A 13,090-nucleotide genomic window follows, 5' to 3' on the forward strand; every position below is an offset into this window, starting at 1 on the left:
AATCGAGTGCTTCGATACAAATGCATCGATGAACAGGCCTGCAGCCCCAGAGTCAAATAGAGCCTGTATCTCGATGGATGACTCAGCCCAAGAAAGGGTGACCGAAACCAGGGGCTTATCCTTCTGGATAACTTGGGATGAAACAAGGTCACCTAAGGTCTGTCTGTGACAGGACCTCAAGCTTTGGGCGTACCCTGGAAGGGGAAGGACAAGACTTCAAAAAGTGACCTGCCTGGCCACAATAAAGGCACAATCTCTCCCTCCTCCTAAAGGCTCTCTCAGAGAGATGCGTGAAACCCAAGTGCAAGGGTTCACATTCACTGACCGACTCAGTACCAGGAGTCATGAGAGGTGAGGGAGGCACAGGTGGGACTGCAAAGCTCGGAGACAAACGTACAGGAGGCTTCCGCAAGCGCTCCTTAAAAGAGAGTCTTTCTCTGAGTCTGGAGTCAATGAGGATAGCAAACGTGATCAACTTCTCCAGATCTGTGGGTATATCTTTGGGCTGTTATCTCTTCCTTGATGGTATCCGAGAGACCATGAGAAAAAGCAGCCACGAGGGCCTCCTTGTTCCATGCAACCTCTGCTGCCAGAGTATGGAATTCAATGGCGTAGTCGGCAACAGTTCTCATACTCTGTTCGATGGACATGAGGCATTTGGCAGCAGAAGCGGAGAGTACGGGAACGTCAAATACCCTTTTAAACAAAGCCACAAACTCAGGTTAGCTCAAGACAACAGGTTTTTGCATCTCCCATAGAGGGTTTGCCCAGGCCAAGGCTCTCTCAGAAAGCAAAGATATCACAAAACCTACTTTGCTTCTGTCCGTGGGAAACGCCTGGGGCAGTATCTCAAAGTATATCTCAACCTGGTTGAGAAACCCTCTGCATTGGACTGGATCGCCCCCAAATCGCTGGGGAAGCAGAGCGGAACAAGACATACCTCTTATAGAGGTAATAATGGAGGCGGGTGCCTGCACAGAGACTGGAGCAGCAGCAGGGTCGGCCTGCAACATAGGTTGTACCGGTTCGGCCACAGTGTGAGATTCCAGGTGAGCCGTGTGACTTGTAACGCCATGGCAAACTGATCCATGCGGGTATCCAGTTCTGGATTGACTGCATCTTCTGAATTCATGGCCTTCGCCTACTGTCAGAAACCATGAAATCAGGCCGAGACAGAAGTACAGTTAAATCACACTAGTTTAATAATAAAAGTAAAAAGAACAAACGTAGTCAAAACATAGCCAAAGTTCAGTAACCGGAACGGATAGTCAGCCAAGCCAGAAGTCAGGGATCAATGTAGTATAACAGCAAGCAGGATCTGGAGCCAGGGAGAACACAATTCTGGAGAAGGGATGTCAGCAAAGCAAGTCTTGAAATGGATCGCAGGCGATAGTTTCTGTGATGTTGACCAAGGCGAAAGCAGAGCTCCTCTGGACTGGACGGTTTTGGTAGGCAGGACTGACGAGCAGGATATCATCAACAACTGAGTAACTGTGGAGAGATAGGAGCTAGCAATTAGCCGACAGCTGAGCGGCCAGCTCAAAGAAGGAAGGGCGTAGCCCAGCCCTGACAGTTTGACAGAATACATCGTCTACCTAAATCCTCTCACTTTCCTGACGGCATCCCGAGGGATGTTATCATGCAAGTACATTTTTACCATGTAAAAGACCAGCTCATGTCCAACTACCAGAGCAATACCCCCGCCTTCAACTGTACGCGGATCTATCCCAATACACATTACAAAAAAGAAAGTCGCTTTTGCCAATAACCAAAGCGCTACGCAATCACATTACCTAGCGATGGGGCTACCCAGTGAAACTCATTATCACTCATAATGATGCTTCATCCATGAAAACTACACTTAACAAAGGCCTTGCCCTTCTCAGATCACGGGATAGCCTCCCAGAACAAGACCCTGCATCCTGGTCATTCCCTACCAGAATAAACACCCAGGAGGACTGGCAGACTGTTTCTTACAAACACAAACAAAAAATTGCACCACTTGATCACCTCTTATTTTCAAGTTAACTACATCTATACTACCTGCGCAACCCGGCCAGATGGAGTGCACTGCCCATGAAACTTCCCCCCACAAGTAATGTGCAGTATCCCTGCAATCAGGTTCCAATTGGAACTGCCTTCATTTTTACTGATTGTTTCTTGCTTTTCTTTATTTTTTTTAGTTCCTGTTTTTTTTTCTTGCTCAATGTCGATTCCAGGTCTGAAGCTTGTGACGTGCTTTGCCTACTTCATAAAATGGAATGCAGATATGTGATCATCATCAATATACGTATGCAGATCCGATGCACTCTTACTTGACTGCCCTAAGGTAACAAAAGCTTCAAAACTGTTATATAAATGATAGTACTCACAGTGACCTCCTTTAACATACAGGGACTCAACCATCCCGCTAAAAGGGCATCCCTATGGAAGGAATCCATAAAAATGTAATGCAAATTAATTTGCGTCTAAGAAAAGCACTTTCAAATATCTGCCACTCCTACCCTAAGCAATAAAAACTTTCCACATATTTTTACCGTATCCACGCAGCATAAACACAGTTCTCACTGGAGGTCAAAAACACAGTGGCTTTCACCTTGCATGAATCTATCAATGACCCAGATGGAAGATGTCTGATTCTTCTCTGTGACATAAATAACAGACTGTTTACCATACGCTCCTAACTCACACCAGATTTGCTTCTTCCAAATACTCTTCCGAAAGATCTCTAGGATTCAAAAGGGATCCCTCGTGATTTGTGGGGACTTCAATCTCACTGCAGATCCCTTTCTGGACATGTCCTCTAAACCTAAACGGCTACCCCCAGCTCTTCAACCACTATTTTACAAGGAAGATATTTTTGACGCATGGAGATGTCAACATGCTGAAGAACAGGACTACACCTTCCAGTTGTCATGCCACAATTCCTATACAAGAATTGACATGATATTGGTTGATAACATTTTGCTTCCATCCGTATCCTCCTCCGCTATACACAATATTTCGTAGTCAGACCACGCTCCTACTTCCATATCATTAGTGGAGGAACATATGCCTAATCCTACTTATATTTGAAGGGTTAATTCCCAGGTGTTCTATTCACCTCAGAATGTAGCTACTATTAATAAGCACCTTCAGGAATATTTCCAATTGAACTCACAATCTGTCTCTAACCCTTTCACAGTCTGGTGTGCTCATAAGGCCTTTCTAAGGGGCATTTTTATTCAGTTGTGTTCTCATATTAAAAGGCAGAGGACGTTGCGGCTTGAAAATATACTGAGAGATATTCGTACCTTGGAGTCCACTAATAAATCCAATCCTACCCAAACTTCATCCCAAACCCTCTCCAAGCTACGCACTGAGCTTCGAATCTTGTTGACAGAACAGTATGACAAACATCTTAAAGCTCTCAAATGATCACACTACTCATTTGGCAACAAGGCTGGCAAATTCCTTGCAGATCGCTTCAAAACAATGAAAACCCAGAATAGAATTGCATATTTGCTAGACCCACAATCCAAAAGCAAGATCATCAACCTGAAGGAAATTGCTGATGCATTTGCCTCATACTATGACTCCCTTTATAACTTAAAAAAAGATCCACACATCCCTCAACCCCAAGATGTACACATTGAATCTTTCCTTGCATCTCTCCAACTAGCTACTCTTACAGACACCTAACTACAAGCTTTTAATGTGCCTATTACTCCCCAAGAGATTCACAAAGCTATTTGTTCTCTATCATTAGGTAAATCACCAGGGCCTGATGGCCTATCCAACGATTATTACAAACAATTCCACTCCACCCTATGTCCAACTTTTTCCTCAGTATTCGCGGCTGCAAAATCCTCTGCCTCCTTCCCATCTAAAATGCTTCAAGCACATATTGTAACGTTACCAAAACCTGGAAAGAAACCTACCTCCCTGGCCAATTTCAGGCCAATATCCCTATTAAATACTGATGTCAAATTATATGCAAAAATATTAGCTCATAGGCTAAATCTCATTCTACCAACCCTGATCAAACCAGATCAAACTGGCTTTATATCCGGATGCCAGGCGTCTGATGCCACAAGAAGACTTATAGGTGTAATCCAACAGGCTGGGGCCGGGTGCCTTCTCTGCTATTGTCCTTGGATGCGGAGATGGCAGTATATGCATGAAACTCTGTTAAAGTTTAGCTTCTCTGGACATATATTATCTGCCATATTAGCACTATATTCATTACCCTCCGCCAAAGTATATACATCCAATATGCTTTCCCACCCTTTCTCAATTTCCAATGGCACCAGGCAGGGCTGTCCCCTCTCCCCATCTATTTTTAATTTACTAATTGAACCCCTGGCAGAAGCTATAAGATCATCTCCCAAAATTACCGGATTCAAATTTCGACAGAACCCTCATACCATAAACTTATTACCAGAGGATATAATTATTTTCCTAACCAATCCAGAAACCTCCCTAGCCACGACTCATGAAATTCTCACAACATTTAGCAAACTATCTTATTATAAAGTTAACCACTTCAGCCTCAGAAAGATTTACTCCCTTCCTGACCAGAGCACTTTCTACAATTTGGCCCCTCGCTGCTTTAACTGGTAATTGCGCGGTCATGCAATGCTGTACCCAAAAAAAATTTGCGTCCTTTTTCTTCTCACAAACAGAGCTTTCTTTTTTTGGTATTTGATCACCTCTGCGGTTGTTATTTTTTGCAATACAAATGAAAAAAGACTGAAAATTTTGAAAAAAAAAACGATATTTTCTACTTTTTGCTATAAAAAAATACAATAAACTCAATTTTAATCATACATTTAGGCCAAAAAGCATTCAGCCACATGTCTCGGGTAAAAATAATTCAATAAGCGTACATTTATTGGTTTGCGCAAAAGTTATAGCGTCTACAAACTAGGGTACATTTTCTGGAATTTACGTGGCTTTTAGTTTGACTGCCTATCTCATTTCTTGAGGTGCTAAAATAGCAGGGCAGTACAGTACCCCCCCCCCCCCAAGGACCCCATTTTGGAAAGTAGACACCCCAAGGAATTTGCTGAGAGGCTTGTTGAGCACATTGAATATTTTATTTTTTTGTCACAAGTGATTGAAAAATGACAAAAAAATAAATAAATACATTTTTACACAAAGTTGTCACTGAAATGATATATTGATCAAACATGCCATGGGCATATCTAAAATGACACCCCGAAATACATTCTGCTGCTTCTCCTGAGTACAGGGATACCACATGTGTAGGACTTTTTGGCAGTCTGGCCGCATACAGGACCCCGAAAAACCAATCACCGCCTTCAGGATTTCTAAGGGTGTAAATTTTTGATTTCACTCCTCACTACCTATAACAGTTTCGAAGGCCATGAAATGTCCAAATAGCACAACACCCCCCCCCCCCCCCAAATGACCCCATTTTGGAAAGTAGACACCTCAAGCTATTTGCTGAGAGGCATTTTGAGTCCATGGAATATTTTATATTTTGCCACAAGTTTGGGGAGAAAATTACAATACATTTTTTTTTTTTTTCACAAAGTTGTCACTAGATGATATATTGCTCAAGCATGCAATGGGAATATGTGAAATTACACCACAAAATACATTCTGCTGCTTCTCCTGAGTACAGGGATATCACGTGTAGGACTTTTTGGCAGTCTAGCCGCATACAGGACCCCGAAAACCAATCACTGCCTTCAGGCTTTCTAATGTCGCGTACACACGAGCGGACATTAAGGCAGACTTTGCGGACGGGATTTCATCGGACAATTCGATCGTGTGTGGGCTCCAGCGGACTTTGTTTTCTCAAAAGTTGGACGGACTTAGATTTGAAACATGTTTCAAATCTATCCGACGGACTCGAGTCCGGTCGAAAAGTCAAAAATTTAAAAAGCCACACTAGGGCAGCTATTGGCTGCTGTCTATGAACTTCCTTACTTTAGTCCGGTCGTACGTCATCACGTACGAATTCAACGGACTTTGGTTGATTGTGTGTAGGCAAGTCCGTTCATTCAGAAAGTCCGTCGTAAAGTCCGTCAAAGTCCGCAGGGCAAAGTCTGCCGTAAAGTCCGCTCGTGTGTACGCAGCATTAGGGCGTAAATTCTTGATTTCACTCCTCACTATAACACTTTTGGAGGCCATGAATTGCCCAGATAGTACAACCCCCCCAAATGATCCAATTTTGGAAAGTAGACACCCCAAGCTATTTGCTGAGAGGCATGTTGAGTATTTTGCCACAAAGTTTTGAAAATTGAAAAAAGAAAAAACTTTTTTTTTCTTTTCTTTCTTCATTTTCAAAAACAAATGAGAGCTGCAAAATACTCAACATGCCTCTTAGCAAACACCTTGGGGTGTCTACTTTCCAAAATGGGGTCATTGGGGGGGGGGGGTGGTTGTGCTATCTGGACATTTCAGGGCCTCTGTAACTGTGATAGAAAGTGAGGAGTAAAATCACAATTTTATGCCTTTAGAAAGCCTGAAGGCGGTGATTGGTTTTCGGGGTCCTGTACGCAGCTAGGCTCCCAAAAAGTCTCACACAGGAGAAGCAGCAGAATGTATTTTGTGGTGGAATTCCACATATGCCCATGGCATTTTTGAGCAATATATCATGTAGTGACAACTTTGTGCAAAAAAAAAAAAAAGTTTGTAATTTTCCTAAAACTTGTGGCAAAATATAAAATTTTCCATGGATTCAGCATGCCTATCAGAAAATAGCTTGGGTGTCTACTTTCCAAAAAGGGGTCACTGGGGGGGGGGGGGGTTGACCTGTCCTGATATTTTATGCACAACATTAGAAGCTTATGCCACACATCACCACTCTTCTAACCACTTGAAGACAAAGTCCTTTCTGATACTTTTTGTTTACATGGAAAAATATTTTTTTTTTTTGCTAGAAAATTACTCTGAACCCCCAAACATTGTATATTTTTTTAAAGCAAAGACCCTACAGATTAAAATGGTGGGTATTGCAATGTTTTTTTTCACACAGTATTTGCGCAGCAATTTTTCAAACGCAATTTTTTGGTAAAAAAAACACTTTTTTGAATTTTAATGCACTAAAACACACTATATTACCCAAATGTTTGATAAAATATAAAAGATGATGTTATGCCGAGTACATAGATACCAAACACGACATGCCGTATATGATGAAAGCATTCAAGCGGAGTGTGGGACGTTTCATTACACTTGCGTACAACTGTGCAGTGGCGACAAACGACATACATTTTCAAAAGCCTTTAAAGGCTTTACAGGTTACCACTTTGGATTTACAGAGGAGGTCTACTGCTAAAATTACTGCCCTCAGTCTGACGTTAGTGGTGATACCTCACATGCATGGTGCAATTGCTGTTTACATATGACATGAGACCGACGCTTGCGTTCGCATTTGAGCGCGAGCACAGGGGGACAGGGGTGCTTTTTTTTTTTTTAATTGTTTATTTTGCTTTTTAATTTACTTTTACACTGTTCCTTTAATTTTTTATTTTTCTTTAATCATTTTTATTGTTATCACAGAGAATGTAAATATCCCCTATGATAGCAATAGGTAGTGACAGGTACTATTTTTAAAATAAAATGGGTCTATTAGACTCTAGGTCTCTCCTCTGCCCTCAAAGCATCTGACTACACCAAGATTGGTGTGATAAGATGCTTTCCCAACTTCCCAATAGCGATGTTTATATCCAGCGAAACCAAAGTCATGAAATGCTCGTAGCTTCCGGTTTCTTAGGCCATAGAGATGATTGGAGCTATTCTGATCTTCGATCAGCTCTATGGTCAGCTGGCAGAGCCACCGGCTGCATTATCAGGTTCCCTTGTGGGACAGGAGAGCCGGAGAAAACCAAGGAAGATGACGGGGGGGGGGGATGTGGGGGGGACGTTCCCTCCTGCTGCTTGTAAAAGCATTCTAATGGCTAATTAACCAATAGGATTGCTTTTACATGAAAGCCGACTGCTGACTGAAAAGAACGATACCAAGATGATACCTAAACCTACAGGGATCATTTGGGTATAACCAATAAGTCCAACAACATAACAGTACGTTGCTGGTCCTTGTTGGGCATATATTGTAATGTTCTTTTTTTTAATGCAGCCTGTGCGCTGAACAAAAAAAGATATTGATCGATGGATATGCCCACCATTAGAATACTGCCCTTCATCCACCCACTTCTAATGATGGGCATATATGCACCATTTTTTTTTTAGTGAAATCACCTCCTACAGCGCTGGAGTCACTGATTTACGTATCGTGAGAGCAAACTTTGTTGCTGTCAAGATAAATCAGTGCTGCAGCTAAATGGTGTACCTGAAAAGCAAACAGTGGTAACAATAAAACATTAACTCAATAAAACCACAACGATCTGTGCCAAAAAAAGAGTAAAAAATATATGCCGAAGCATGGGGGCAATCAGCCCCTAATGTTAGGGGCAAATCGCCCCTCCACCCCGCCCCCGTGCTTCAGCATATATGCTCTTTTTTTTTTTTTTTTTTAACTGCGATGGTGAAATCACCTCCTTCAGTGCTGTAGTGGCTGATTTACGTATCGTGGGAGCAAACGCTGTTGCTGTCAAGATAAATAAATCAGTGCTGCAGTTGAATGGCATACCTGAAAAGAAAATAGTGGTTAACAATAAAACACAGTAAACAGTAAACTATAAAAGAATTACATACTTGAAAATTAAACATGATAAAACATAGTAAACATAGTAGAACAGAACAATAACAATAGAGGGAGAAATAAAACGACAACTATTTTTGGCTTTTTTTACTAGGCTGCCCTCTGCATATCAGGCTCTACCACCAGGAACGTGACACCTAGACATGTGCACTGCCAAAAAATTTGTTCGTTTTTGTCTTCGTTTCATTCGTTTTTTGTTTTTTTCGTGAATTCGAAAATTCATAAATTCGAAAATTTGGAAATTCGTAAATTCAAAAATTTGGAAATCCAAAATTTGAAAATATGGAAATTCAGAAATTCTGAAAATTTGGAAATCCAAAAATGTGAATATCAGAAAATATGAAAGGAAAATCAGAAAATTCGAAAGAACGAAAATCCAAAAATTTGAAGTAATAACTAACTAATATAGCTAACTATTAAATTATAGGTATTGGAATTTCCTTTCAAATTTGGCTGTTCCTCAGGAAAGTGAGCAGTGCTGCTTGGGATCCTGCAGACACTGGAGCTTGGACTAGGAGACACCTGGGACTAGGAGACACCTGGGACTGTGCACTCACCAATGGCTTGGGCTCCTCAGACAGGTTTTTGAACACGAAGCCTTTATCCTATTGGAATACTATCTCCAAATTTGATGTCTGTAAACGTCTGTGCCAAGTCGGTGGTTTGACCCAAGATCTGTCGTGCCAGCTTAGTCCGGTGTACCCATCAAGTCAGTTGACTTACAAGCCTGTATGACTTGGGGGGCGTAAGCCTCTCCAGGTCATCAACATCTGGTAAGCCTCCTTTTGTTCACTGATGGTGGCCCATTTGATATCACAGTTCTTTGGAGTATCAACGCGTGCAATTACTTGCCTTATGCCCCGTACACACGGTCGGACATTGATCGGACATTCCGACAACAAAATCCTAGGATTTTTTCCGACGGATGTTGGCTCAAACTTGTCTTGCATACACACGGTCACACAAAGTTGTCGGAAAATCCGATCATTCTGAACGCAGTGACGTAAAACACGTACGTCGGGACTATAAACGGGGCAGTAGCCAATAGCTTTCATCTCTTTATTTATTCTGAGCATGCGTCGCACTTTGTGCGTCGGATTTGTGTGCACACGATCAGAAATTCCGACAACGGATTTTGTTGTCGGAAAATTTTATAGCCTGCTCTCAAACTTTGTGTGTCGGAAAATCCGATGGAAAATGTGTGATGGAGCCTACACACGGTCAGAATTTCCCGACAACAAGGTCCTATCACACATTTTCCGTCGGAAAATCCGACCATGTGTACGGGGCATAAGTGTGTTTTGGATCATCCTTGGATTTGTCAAAATTATATGTACTTCTTAAAACATACTTGCTAGCTTTGGTCTTCATATTCACATATTATTTATTGTGGTACGATTGTTTATATTCTTGTACTCAGTTACTTTTATTGATAGTTGATCATTCATTGATTGATTTTTCACACATTGTGTTGTTTATTTAGCATGAGTTATTTATCTAAGTATAAATCACCTTTTTCACTAAGGTAAATCCTTTATGCACCTTTATGTTTACCCTTTTGTATAGTAGGGTACACTTCTAGTAGTTTTTTACCTTTTTATGGTTAAATTTAAATTTTATTTGGTATAATAGCGCTACACTTTTTCACACTTACACGAATTGCTTTTAGTCTATAGCTGTGTTGGCTGCTATTTACACCTTCATCCTACACAGCGCTATATTTCCTTTTTATAAATGCAATTTTTTAGCATTGATCTCTGTATTAATGCCAATGGTCCCCAAAACGTGTCAAAATTTCCGATGTGTCCGCCATAATGTCACAGTCACGATAAAAATCGCTGATCGCTGCCATTAATAATAAAAAAAAATTATCAAAAATTTAAAATGCCATAAAACTATCCTCTATTTTGTAGACGCTATAACTTTTGCGCAAACCAATCAATACACGCTTATTGCGATATTATTATTATTTTTTTTTTTTACCAAAAATATGTAGAAAAATACGTATCGGCCTAAACTGAGGAAAAAAAATGTTTTTTATATATTTTTGGGGGATATTTATTATAGCAAAAAGTTAAATATTATGTGTTTTTTCTTTCAAAATTGTCGCATTTTTTTGTTTATAGCGCAAAAAATAAAAACCGCAGAGGTGATCAAATACGACCAAAAGAAAGCTCTATTTGTGGGGAAAAAAGGACGTCAATTTTGTTTGGAAACTACGTCGCACGACCGTGCAATTGTCAGTTAAAGCGACGGAGTGCCGAATAGCAAAAAGTGCTCTGGTCAGGAAGGGGTTAAAATCCCCTGGGGCTGAAGTGGTTAAAATTATGCTGCTACCCCAAATACAATACCTTTTTAGGACTCTCCTCATTCCTGTTAAAAAAGGACACTTACTAGCCCTCAACTCGCTACTCAAAAAATGTGTGTGGAAAAATTTGAAGCAGCTCTCATACCCAGTTGCTTAAGCATAAATATGCTGGAGTCATGGGAATTGTTGATCTTCACGATTACCTAATAGCAACCCAACTCTCTCAACTCCAACATTGGTTCTCTCCTGACAAAATGTGGATTGATATTGAGATGTCCACTTGTCCTGCGACCTCACTCAGGAACCTACTACTAGCTGATGTTTGGAGACACCTCCCCTTAAAAAATCGACCTCTCACCACCCAAGCATCGTTGTTATCATGGAGGGCCTTTTATTCGCTAACCCCCCCAGCTATACAGAGTACATCATTCCCCACATATCTCTCCATAAATGGGTGGGGAAGGGAATACCATATCTTAAAAACGTATTTAATGACCATACTCTCAAGCCATTTACACAACTCCAAAAAGAATTCCAAATCCCGACCACTAATCAATACTTGTATCTTAAAGTATCCCACTTTTTAAACTCACTGACCTCCTGATAATTATATGTTCATAAACAATGCTTACTGTTTCTCCATAACGCCCCACCCTCAGTAAAGGGTACCTCCCTATTCTATAATCTCTTGCAAAACAAACTCACATTCCATAAGTCCACCCCATACTTAAAATAGGAGAAGGACCTAGGGGAAGACTTCACCACTAACCAATGGCAGTCTGCCTTCAAGTCCATATTCCAGGCCTCTAAGTGTACCAACCACTGGGAACTATCACAATAGATCATCCTTAGGTGGTGCCTTATTCCTTATAGGGTCTCTAGATATCTTGTATCCCAATCTCCACTATGCTGGAGAGGATGTGGAGAGGTGGGACAACTCATGCATATCTTTTGGTCCTATAAGCACTTATCCAGTTTTTGGAAAAAACTACTTCGTACAATATCTGAGATAACTGGGATCCTCACCCCACCCTCCCCAGCTCTGGCGATCCTCAACCTAGGTATTGAAAATTTCCCTGAACAAATTAATGGGGTGGGCAACTACATGGCAAATGAGGTTCAATGTAGAAAAATGTAAAATAATGCATTTGGTTGGCAAAAATATGAATGCAATCTATACACTGGGGGGAGAACCTCTGGGGGGGAATCTAGGATGGAAAAGGACCTGGGGGTGCTAGTAGATGATAGGCTCAGCAATGGCATGCAATGCCAAGCTGCTAACAAAGCAAACAGAATATTGACATGCATTAAAAAGGGGATCAACTCCAGAGATAAAATGATAATTCTCCCGCTCTACAAGACTCTGGTCCGGTCGCACCTAGAGTATGCTGTCCAGTTCTGGGCACCAGTCCTCAGGAAGGATGTACTGGAAATGGGGCGAGTACAAAGAAGGGCAACAAAGCTAATAAAGGGTCTGGAGGATATTAGTTATGAGGAAAGGTGGCGAGCACTGAACTTATTCTCTCTGGAGAAGAGACGTTTGAGGGGAACAAAGCTCGTGGCCACTCATTAAGATTAGAAGAAAAGAGGTTTAACCTTAAACTACGTAGAGGGTTCTTTACTGTAAGAGCAGCAAGGATGTGGAATTCCCTTCCACAGGCGGTGGTCTCAGCGGGGGGCATTGATAGTTTCAAGAAACTATTAGATAAGCACCTGAATGACTGCAACATACAGGGATATACAATGTAATACTGACATATAATCACACACATAGGTTGGACTTGATGGACTTTTTTCAACCTCACCTACTATGTAACTATATGTAACTATGTAGCAGACAACACTTTGACCACTACTGGGGCTTATGGAATTCATGGGCAAAGAACCATTGAATGCATCCTATACAATATATATTGATATGCTAACTAAGAATGTCACATATCTTATATAAGTTTCTTTTCTTCATAAATATACCTAATCAGACCATACCCTGAAACCGACACCCTGTTTTACTTTGCTTTGTTTTCATTTCTGTTTTGATTAGTTCATTCTATTTTTTTTCCTATTACTAAGTTTATATACACTGTGATTTGTACTTACGGTAT

Source organism: Aquarana catesbeiana, linkage group LG07, assembly GCF_042186555.1.
Source record: "Aquarana catesbeiana isolate 2022-GZ linkage group LG07, ASM4218655v1, whole genome shotgun sequence".
Lineage (NCBI taxonomy): Eukaryota > Metazoa > Chordata > Amphibia > Anura > Ranidae > Aquarana > Aquarana catesbeiana.